Source organism: Athene cunicularia, assembly GCF_003259725.1.
Source record: "Athene cunicularia isolate RWA chromosome 11 unlocalized genomic scaffold, athCun1 chr11_part1, whole genome shotgun sequence".
Taxonomy (NCBI): Eukaryota; Metazoa; Chordata; class Aves; order Strigiformes; family Strigidae; genus Athene; species Athene cunicularia.
In genome coordinates, this window is record NW_020799113.1 from 11,684,820 (window position 1) to 11,694,660 (window position 9,841).

General features: G+C 39.3%; 1 long non-coding RNA gene across 1 annotated transcript in view; it reads right to left on the bottom strand.

Annotated features, from left to right (window-relative positions):
- Positions 1–1,445: 1,445 nt before the first annotated feature.
- The window catches only part of LOC113484446, a 35,702-nt gene continuing 27,306 nt past the window's right edge, over positions 1,446–9,841 (bottom strand). The window contains exons 5-6 of the long non-coding RNA XR_003399226.1: positions 5,359–5,463; positions 1,446–1,946 (exon numbers count right to left, since the gene is read on the bottom strand). This is a non-coding gene — a long non-coding RNA (uncharacterized LOC113484446). The remainder of the gene's footprint in view (positions 1,947–5,358; positions 5,464–9,841) is intronic.

Sequence of the window (9,841 nt, forward strand, 5' to 3'; positions counted from 1 at the left end):
GGAGATACCGCCGGCGGGGTGGGGGCAGCGGGGACCGCGGAGCCGGGCCTCGCCCCGTCGGTCGGTCGGTCGCCCCCCCTTCTCGGGGTTAGCACTGCCTGTCGGTTCCCGGCTGTCACGTCTCCACGGTCCGGGGCTTGAACCGAGGTAACCGGTGCCAGGGCAGCAGCTCCCTCAGCGCTTCCCGCCACCTGCGCCGCCGGGATGAGCTTACACTGAACCGCACAAGCGGTCGGGAAGTCTTAAATCCTGTTTCTCTGCCCTCATCCCGATCCGGGAGCAGAGAAGGCTGGAGTTGAGAGAGGGTTATCCCCTGCTGTTCCGTCACCTCGGGGAGCCGGGGGCTTCTACAGTCGGGGCATTCAGTCACGCCTCTGAAGGTTGTTGTGCTTGCAAATCTGGATCTTTTTACGTTAGAATGTTAATTTTCCTGTCACTCCCACCTAAAAATATGAATAGCATCATGTAAACTAACTGCACTTTAATGTTTCTCAAAACACACATTTTTAAAGAAAAGAAATACAGCAGCTAGAAATACGCATTTCAACTCCAAAATTCCTTCAAGATAGAGTTCTTGAATTTAAAAAAAAAAAAAAAAAAAAAAAAAAGGTGATCATGACAATACTGAGATTAACAGGAGTCTGGATTTTTTTGGTTTTTTTTTTTGTTTTTTTTTACAAAATGTCTACAGGAGAAAACTGCAGCAAAGCCTTAACAGAAAATTCTTTTTGAAGATTACTGTTTAAAATAGTCTGAAGTACTGCTGCCAAATAATATTTAAGAATTGTACAGGAACTGTACTGCGAAAAGTGCATCTGTGAGGCTGGCTCTGGGCCCAATATAACAGAATTTTTATTTTATGTTTGTAGTTTAGTCTTGAACTCAGTTTGCTGAACCTACATATTGAGATAAAACACTGGAGGAGAGGCAGGTTTAGTAAGACTTTTGTCTATACTTCTCTTTCAGGGAAATTAACCTAAAAGCAGTTTGAGGGAAACTTTTTTTAAGTGACTTTTACAGCTATATAAATGTTGATGCTGTCTACTAGCTCATGACTGAGTTGCTTTGATGCATCTGGTCAGTTCTTGGTGGACAGGAATCTAGAGGGAATATTTATTCATCTGCCAAGACAGCTCAAATAATTTTTCCCTGCCAGGCAAATTAAAAAGACACTTCTTCCTTCAGGCAGAAGAAGACTGGCACTTGTCAGAGCTTCTCACAGAGGAAAATTGTCCCTACAGCTGAAGGCCCGGTGCTCTTATATTCCTGTGGCCTGTTGACCCTCCCAACAGATCAGATAGCTCACGGTATCCTAGTTGCCAAGTGAGCTTGTCCACAGTCTCACTGGTGCTTGATTTATTAAGCTTAATTGTTGAGGCTAATTTATTACAGGTTCTGTGAAACCTGAAGATGGAGTTTCAGATTCCAAAAAGACACACATGCTCTAGATAAGCAATACATTTTTATTACAGATTTCTAAGTGGCATGATTGTGGCACACACCTTAAATGTAGACTGTAAAAACGAAAATCTTCTGAAAGGCCACATAGAGTAATAAATACATGTATCTGTTCTGAGGAATGTCTGAACATTTAGGAGATTACACAGGGAAGTCATGTGATATAATAAACAACAGTAAAGAGGTACATCCTCACCTGCATCATCTGAAATGTGGTGGTTCTTAGCAATCTTAATGGGTAATCTTCTCATAAGACAAAGTCCACAGGTGACAATCTTAGGGGAAAAATTTCCTTTTCTCAATTTTAAAAACAAATGTCTTTCCCTTGAAAGACAGAATGTCCTCAGAGTAGATTCCTCACATGTACTGTTTGAAGGGGGAGGTTGCAGTTCTGCCTCCAAGTACTATCACTCCCAAGTCATTCACTATCTTCTCTTGCTGACAACTTGTCTCTATGACTGCCAGGGGCAGATCTCCAATGAGAGCTCCTGGACAAAACAGAATAACAGAACTCTGGACTATGCTATTTTTCACATCTGAACTGAGGAAATGTAAGGGTTTTAATTACTTCTAATCTGTTTAGACTTCACTTTTCCCACCTGGCCCAGGAGAACATCTTCCCACCTTTCCTTTAGCAGTCACCCCGAAGAGGGAGAAGCCAACTCAAAGCATCCTAGAGGAAAGGGGCATACCTTGACATACCTTGACAGAAACACCATGAAGACCCCTAAATGAAGATTATTATCCATATTTGTACAAAGTACTGTACTTCTCATTGTACTTCTCATTGTATGTTTTTGCAAGTCTTCCATAGAAATATTTATAACTTTGTGTATACATTAATATACGTGAGTTAAAGACACTGAAAAATCTGTTCAGTAATAGACCAGCTGTACTGTTTCTTTGTTGTCCCATGTTCTGGCCACACTCTTCTTAAATTAATTAATTTAATGTAAAATTGTTCTGAGATTTAAATGACCAGAAGGATCTGTTTGGTGAATGGGTTTTCTACCTGTTTTCCACTGGAAGTCCTACATGTCACAACTGGCTGCAGTAGAAGCTTTCACATTATTGCAACACAAAAGATTTTGATTTCAGGTGATAAAACAAATGCAGATAGAGGTAATTCCTCCAGATAGCTTGATATTTTTGCCAGGGTAAAAAGTAAATACAATAAAATAACCTCAACATTTTGATTCTAAATTACTTACATAAAGCAAAATAGGATGGATGCTTATTAAACTATTCTACAACTAAGTTTTTCACCACTGGAATACACAGTAGGAGTGAATCGTAGGCAAACAAAAATAAACACGTAATATGAAGTACATACAGTCAAAATATAATTACAAGTGGTTTAAATCCTGAATATTGATAATGGGGGAGCATCACTGAACTCTGATCATCTCTCCACACAAATACTCTGAGTGGTTTTCTAGATGCTGTGGGTATCTAGATGTAGAAGTTACAATGAGCGTATGTAAGTATTAACCTTGTCTCTTATAGATAATGTAAGATACACAGGTATACAGTTTTGTTTGATTTGGTTTTCCTGATTCTATGCCCAATGCCTCAACTATAATACCACCCTTACTGCAGCCTCATACACAAATTTCTCTTCCTAAAGACCGCAGTCAGTGTTCTCAGACAGCAGCGTGCACTACCAGGACCAAAGCAACAGGAAAAGCACTTAGACCTCTGCTATCCCAACAGGGCCTGAATTTCTGAGAGGTAAATTACATTTATGCCCTAGAAAGTATCCTTCACATTCCCAGTTTGTCATGCCAGCCCTCTCCATCCCTATTACCAATACTGTATGATGAATAAAGAATCAAACATCATTTGCAATATCCTTTCCTGTGACAGTACAATCTATTGATTTTTTTTCTGTCATTCGTCCTCCACGAGTCTCTGTCTCAAGCTCAGTTCCCACGCAGGGCATGAGAACATACTCTTCTGTACTTGTGTGCATCGCTCCCCCATGTATGGTGGTTTCTACATGAGTACAGAGTTACTGAATTGGCTGATGTGCCCTTTTTGCTTTACTTCTTAGTATTTAAGCAATGTCTCAGAGGGTGGGGTTTGTTTTCCTGTTCTCTCTGCGTATTGTTTTCAGCCTATACCAATCCATTACCAGCAGAGGTCTTTCTCCAGAGATACACAAAGACAAGACAGGTTTATTTTTGACATAAACTGTGACTGTTGCCAAAAGCAGAAATGTGTTCTATGTACGCAGGACATCCAGATTTCATTCCTGAATCAACACGAAATCCAGGCAACCAGAACCTTGAAACTACTTTGGGATTGGTTTGGGTTTTATTTCCCGTCTTAACCAAGAAGGTCTAGGCATAGTAAAACACAGAAAGACTCTTCTGGTATTTCAGAGGGTCTTTATAACAGCAGGGGGCTCTGCTGTGTATAGTACAGTATCTAGTAAAGAAGTTAATGAATATACAAGAGAACTAACAGAGATCTATTATAATACCCTGCCTTTCTTTCCAGAGCAAATAAACCAGTCAGTGACAGCTGTTCAACTATTCTAATAAAAACAAAAATATTTTCCTTATTAAATGCAAACAAGATAGTATTCGTAGCTAGACAACCGATTATTAAGATTTGCCACAGACATATTTTTCTTGTTACTCTAATTTATTAACACAGTAGTTTTGAGTTCTGAAAGTCCAAGACTATTTCTTTTTCACTATTTCAGAGATTTAATCCAGCACCAAGGGAAAAACAAAACAAAACAAAACAATTTTAAGGGTATACAGACCTCCTCTCTTAAGAGAATCAATAATGAGTGGCACTTTGCAAGACCAAGCCTCTTTTAAAATGGGTTTTACACTAATTTAAAATAGAAAATAAGAAAGTTGTGCCATTTCTTTATTTAATTAATAGCTACACATGCCTCTGTAAATGTCTGTTCCTGATGGCTTCTCTTCTTTGCTGTTATCACAAGAGTCCAGCTGACCTGAATGGTCTGAGATCTTGGGGTTCTTTCCCCCCTTCACTGGAATGCAGCGTACATGTCTGCTACCTCTACTTCTTCCACACTACAGTATTTTGGCACACAAGTATAATTTTACAAGGATAAAAATCCCAAAGGAAGTACAATTCACATATCTAATACACATTAGAGTTGGAGAGAGAGGGACTTGATGAGTTACATTTCTGCTCAGCACTCCAGACAACTGGAAGCATTCTGCTCTCTTGCAGCAGAGTTCCCTGCGAGCTCTCCTGGGAGGGCTGACAGTCTCAAACTTGCCTAAGAGCTGACAATATGCAACAAATCAAAAACTTAAATTCCTAAAATGCTGTGCAACCTTGTGTCAGAAAGGTTATAAAATGGATCCTGATTAAGTAATGACTTCCTAGTCAGCTATATTCAGTGGAGGTTTATTCTTTCCACAGATAAAGTACCAGCTAGAGAAATATATTATTATAAGTTTTATCTAAAATACATGGATATTCATACCATGAACAGAATGTATCAGAGGAAAATCATCAATAATAGAAACAGCTAGATGATATTTGCAACATTACCATGAATGAATTGAAGTTGTATTGTTACAGTGTACAGCTGGTAAGAGGAAAGTACTATAGAAAAATCAATTTCTTATACAGACAAGCTTTAATCCTGTTTTCTATTATTCTGGTGTGGGCAACTTCAGTAATCACAAGTTTGCAATACTCAACACTATTACTATGGTCCTCATCAAATAATTTCAGGGTAGCTGTAATCTGAGTACGCTCCAAGTCCTTTCATAAGAAATCAAAGTCCTGCCTAACAAGTCCTTTGAGATCCCATTATTCTGAACTTGGGCAAGAACAGCATTTAAGTGGTACAAATGTTGGCTTTGTTCCCCAAATACAGCTAAATATTGAGCGTTTCCCACTTACAAAGCATTGTGTTCTTCAGAAGGTTGTTACTCATTGATGTCTTTTGGTTTCAGGAAGCCCACATCCAGGTTGCCCTTCCTGTCTCCAGTGCACATTAGAGCTTGTCTGAAAAAGAAGACCATGCCACCGGTGAAAGTATGACAGCTTCTACCAACACAGTGTAACTGCTAGCTATTTCAGACAACTATGACATAGTGATGAGCCAGCTTGAAAGCGTTACAGCATCACCAAGCCGCCCAGGTAATCAAGACCCACTCGTGCTTTACAGTCACTGCAGCACCTGCACTGTCCACCGCAATCCCTGGCGACAAAGTCTAATCAAAGTGAAGCCCACTTCAGTAAATGACATTTTGCATTTTTTGAAGAATTTGTATCTTTTCTATAATTTTACTGTGCTTCTTGAAACATTTTCATTTCTAGCTCCTGTATTTTAGTAAGCTGCTATATTAGTAATGGAAAAAAAACCCCAAACATTTTCCATTCAACTGCTTGATTTTACTTGATTCTTAAAGCAAATGTGTCCAATATGGTGACCTTGTACATATATTTTATATCAGTGAGTTATATGTTGTTGAAACCTTCTAGGGGTAAAAACTTGGTGAGGATATCCCTCTCTAATCAAGCTGAAGCATAACCTACAAAATTACTCTTATGGCCCAGGTCAACAATGCTTTTTAAAAAAGATTTATTTGCTTTGTGAGGCAAGTCAGCTTCAGATGAGATTTTTAAAAGAAGCTATGATTAAAATTAATTATTTATAAATAAATAAATAATTATTTAATTAATATTAAAAGAGTAATAATTTAAATTCTTTAAAGCCTGTAGCACCTACCATTCCATAAAAAGAGGCTTCCAACACTTTATTCTCATGTATCAGTCCTTTTTCATGGGAAACCTTATTAAAATCAACGTTGTCCAGAACAGTTTGGTTCCAACAAAACCATCATTTTTCACTAAAAACCTTCGCAGCGGTTTTATTTTGAATGTAGTTTGTATAAAAAATGCCTTGCAAAATAAAATGATATTTTCATAGAGCACCTTCTGAATTAATTCTTACAAAGAGAATTCAATAGTTATATTACACATTTCATTTTAGGTTTGTGTTTTGGGTAGGGGGGTTGGGCTTTTTGTTTTGTTTTGGGTTTTTTTTTGCTTCTCATGAGAGAATGAGAGCTGGTAAACATTAAGATACCAAGTCACTGAACTGACACTTTTTCCACTGACTGCACTGAGCTTTGGACCAGATCTTAAAGGTTTATGTTCAGTCTGAAGAACAGTAGGAACAGTAATTTCTCTGAAGATGCTCATTATATTCTGAACTGCTACTGTCAGCAGTATGTCACAGGAAACAACCATCCTCCATACTTGTATAACACAGAACACAGAAAGGGTTTGCCCTTTTTGCCTAAAACCCCAAAGTTTTTGTAACGTGATTTCCATTTACTTAGTGTCCTCAAAGATTCCTAAATATCATTAACAACACTTTACAATTTTAAGCTATTAAGCGTAGTTTTCTATCTGGTGTCTTTATTTAAATGAAGCAGCAGAAGAAAACTGAATGCTTAGTTACCACATGCCGTTATCGTAATCATGGGGTTTAAACCATGCAAGTGCTCATGACAAAGAGCTTGCTGAAGGCCTGTCAGAATGGAAACATGTGACAGCAGCTGTTAGTCTGTTTATTAAGGGTTTTTTTCTCCAACTCTCTACCTACCTTTCTATGTATTTATGCATTTGCTGTTGTTCTGTCTCTCCAACTCCTTACCATCAACATGAAATTTATTATTTTAGCTTCCTATGACTGCACGAAAACCATCTTATATCTTTATGACTAAAGATGGAATGCAATGTGGGGATCAAGGAACTGCCCTCAGTAAGCAGTACTTGCCACCTTCTTTATCTGGCTTGTCTGAAATTTGTGTTCATATGACTTGTGTAGGATACATAAATTCAGAGGGCAGGGTGGAGAGAGAGGACAATTTCCATAAGTAAATAGAAAAAAGATATTTCATCCTTAATAGGCCATTGCACAAGATTTTTACAAACATGCATTAACCAGTTTCACAGCTCATGAGGTAAGTTTTCTTTTCCTCCTATGATACATAGATATGCCAAGCCACGATAAGTCAAAGTGGCATAAAACCAGTCACACTGGCATTAGAGTGGAATTCTGACTCTCCTGAAGTCATCAGGAGCTGCTGCTAACTTCAAAAAGCAAGAAGATAGGCACAGCTTTGCCTCAACATTGCAAGTTCATCATACACTCTTTGCTTTCCTGAAAGTATCTGTATTAAAATAATGTTTGGAGATACATTAATCATAATCAAAGCAACAGACACTTTTCCTGTAACACAAAACACTACTTCAAAATATATTGAACACGGAGAGACTTTTTTTCATCCTATTTATCTCCTGTGTGCATTTCTAAGCTTAGGAAACTAATCAGACTATTGTATTTCAAATTTACATATATTAACTTAAATGGTTTGCTAAAAATATATGCTTTGGCTTGTGCAACGTGCTTTTTAAGATTGTTAGCTTTATTCCAATGCTGCCATGCTACATTATGTGCTAACAAGCAGCGTTACAGAATTTCCAAACAAGGTTCCATGTCAGCTAGAGGCAGAAACGGAGATGTCAGGCAGTCTGTACCCTTCCTTCCCGGGAGATCAACCACAGATACTGTGGCAGTGCTGGCTGGAAACTTTCTGCTACACCAGCTGTTTCTGGGGGGTGGATGGGGGGTGGGACAGTAGTGTGTGGAAGAGCAAAGGTTAATTTGCGTTCTTCCCCCAACAAATTAGTGGTTCCAAATCCGTTGGACTTCAATTTTTAATACGCTGGGTAGCATTTCAACCTTGATATCTAATGAACCCTGAAACACACTCAAACCAAGACGTCTGGGAAGTGTACATGTATACAGTGAATGTAAATATTAGAATTTAAAATAAGTAAAACATTCAAGGTGATCTGATTAAAGCTTACTGCAGAAACAATTCTGGTTTTGTTTTTGTGGTAAATTTGGCCTTGACAAGTCTTACCACGGCTTGAAATCTTTTCTTCTGAACTGCATTTTATCAAACCTGGAAAAAAAGCACCATGACACTGCTTGTTAACTGTCAGTCAGAAAGCCAGATTCAGGTAACGCTCAGCTTTCCAGATACAGGACTGATGCCAACTTTAAAGTGTCGAAATATACAGGCCCCAAAACTTGACATTTCAAAAGTTAAAAAAGGTTTTAAATAGGGGGGTGGGGTGGGGTGGAAAATCAGTAAGAAGATGCAGACTGCAGTGTCCTGAAACAGTTATTGAAGCTGCAAATAAACAAAAATGTCCTTCTTGGAACTTGAATTTGTAACATATAGTGCTTCACTGGGTAACTTTGTGAGCAGAATTTTGGAGTGAGGATAAGCAGTGCCAGACATACTCCACTCAGCTTTCACAAGCTGAGCAGTAAACAAGAAAAAGCTTTCAGTACAATGAGTACAATGACTGGAAATAAACGAGGTTTAATTCCTGAGTAAAAGAAACTAGTTTTCTGCACCACCTCGAGACTGCCCCTTCAGCACAAAAACCAACCCATTTCTGTTATTTTGTTAACTATGAATTGGTTGAAATTGTCAAGTAGCAATCATTTTTAAATTAGCGCAGAGCAAGAGCTAAAACTATTATACTTGAAATAGAATAAGGACTGGAACAAATTACTTATGAAACTAAACACTATGGCAAGCAGAAGCTTGTTAGAAGAAATTATTAAAGACAGAAAAAAGACTCAAGATACAGTTAGAATGGGACTCAAGATACAGTTAGTATGGGACAAAATGAAATCCAACTTGGTAAAGGCAGCTTTTTTTCTCTTAACTGAGCAAGGGAAGATATAAAAACATGCAGAACAGAACCCAAGCCTCAAACCATCTAATTTAGGCACCTAAAATAGGAAGCTGGTTTTCTCTAATTCTCTAAGTCAGTGGAGAAAGAGAAAGTAAAAAGAAGGTTCTACACAAACAATTCACAAATAAGCCTGATTTACAGCCCAGGCTCTTACTCAGGGAGGTAACATTAGGTCATAGGAATATTCCTGAGTGAATGATCCCTTATTCCACTCTCGGAGCACAAACAAGGAGTCTCTTCTGGGCACCCAGGACGGGTAAAACGGGCCTTCTCCTCCCTAGGGGCAGCGAGGAGCGGAGAGCGTTTCTCTCGCTCTCCCCTGAATTCTGCCGCTGTTGTATTTCATGGCACATCTCCAGTGGCTTGCTCTGAAAGCTGAACCGGACCCGAGAGATAAAAACATTTTCATCATCTGGAAACAATGAGGAAACTGTGAGAGGACCGACTTGCTCCTGCGGGGGGGAGGATCGGGAGACAGCGCTGCGCTGGCAGAGGGACAGGGAGAGGGCTGAGGCTGCCGCCGCCCAGCCCCGCCGCGCCAGCTCTGCCCCGGTCGCTCTGCGGCAACAGGTGGCCCACCGCGGAGCCCCCG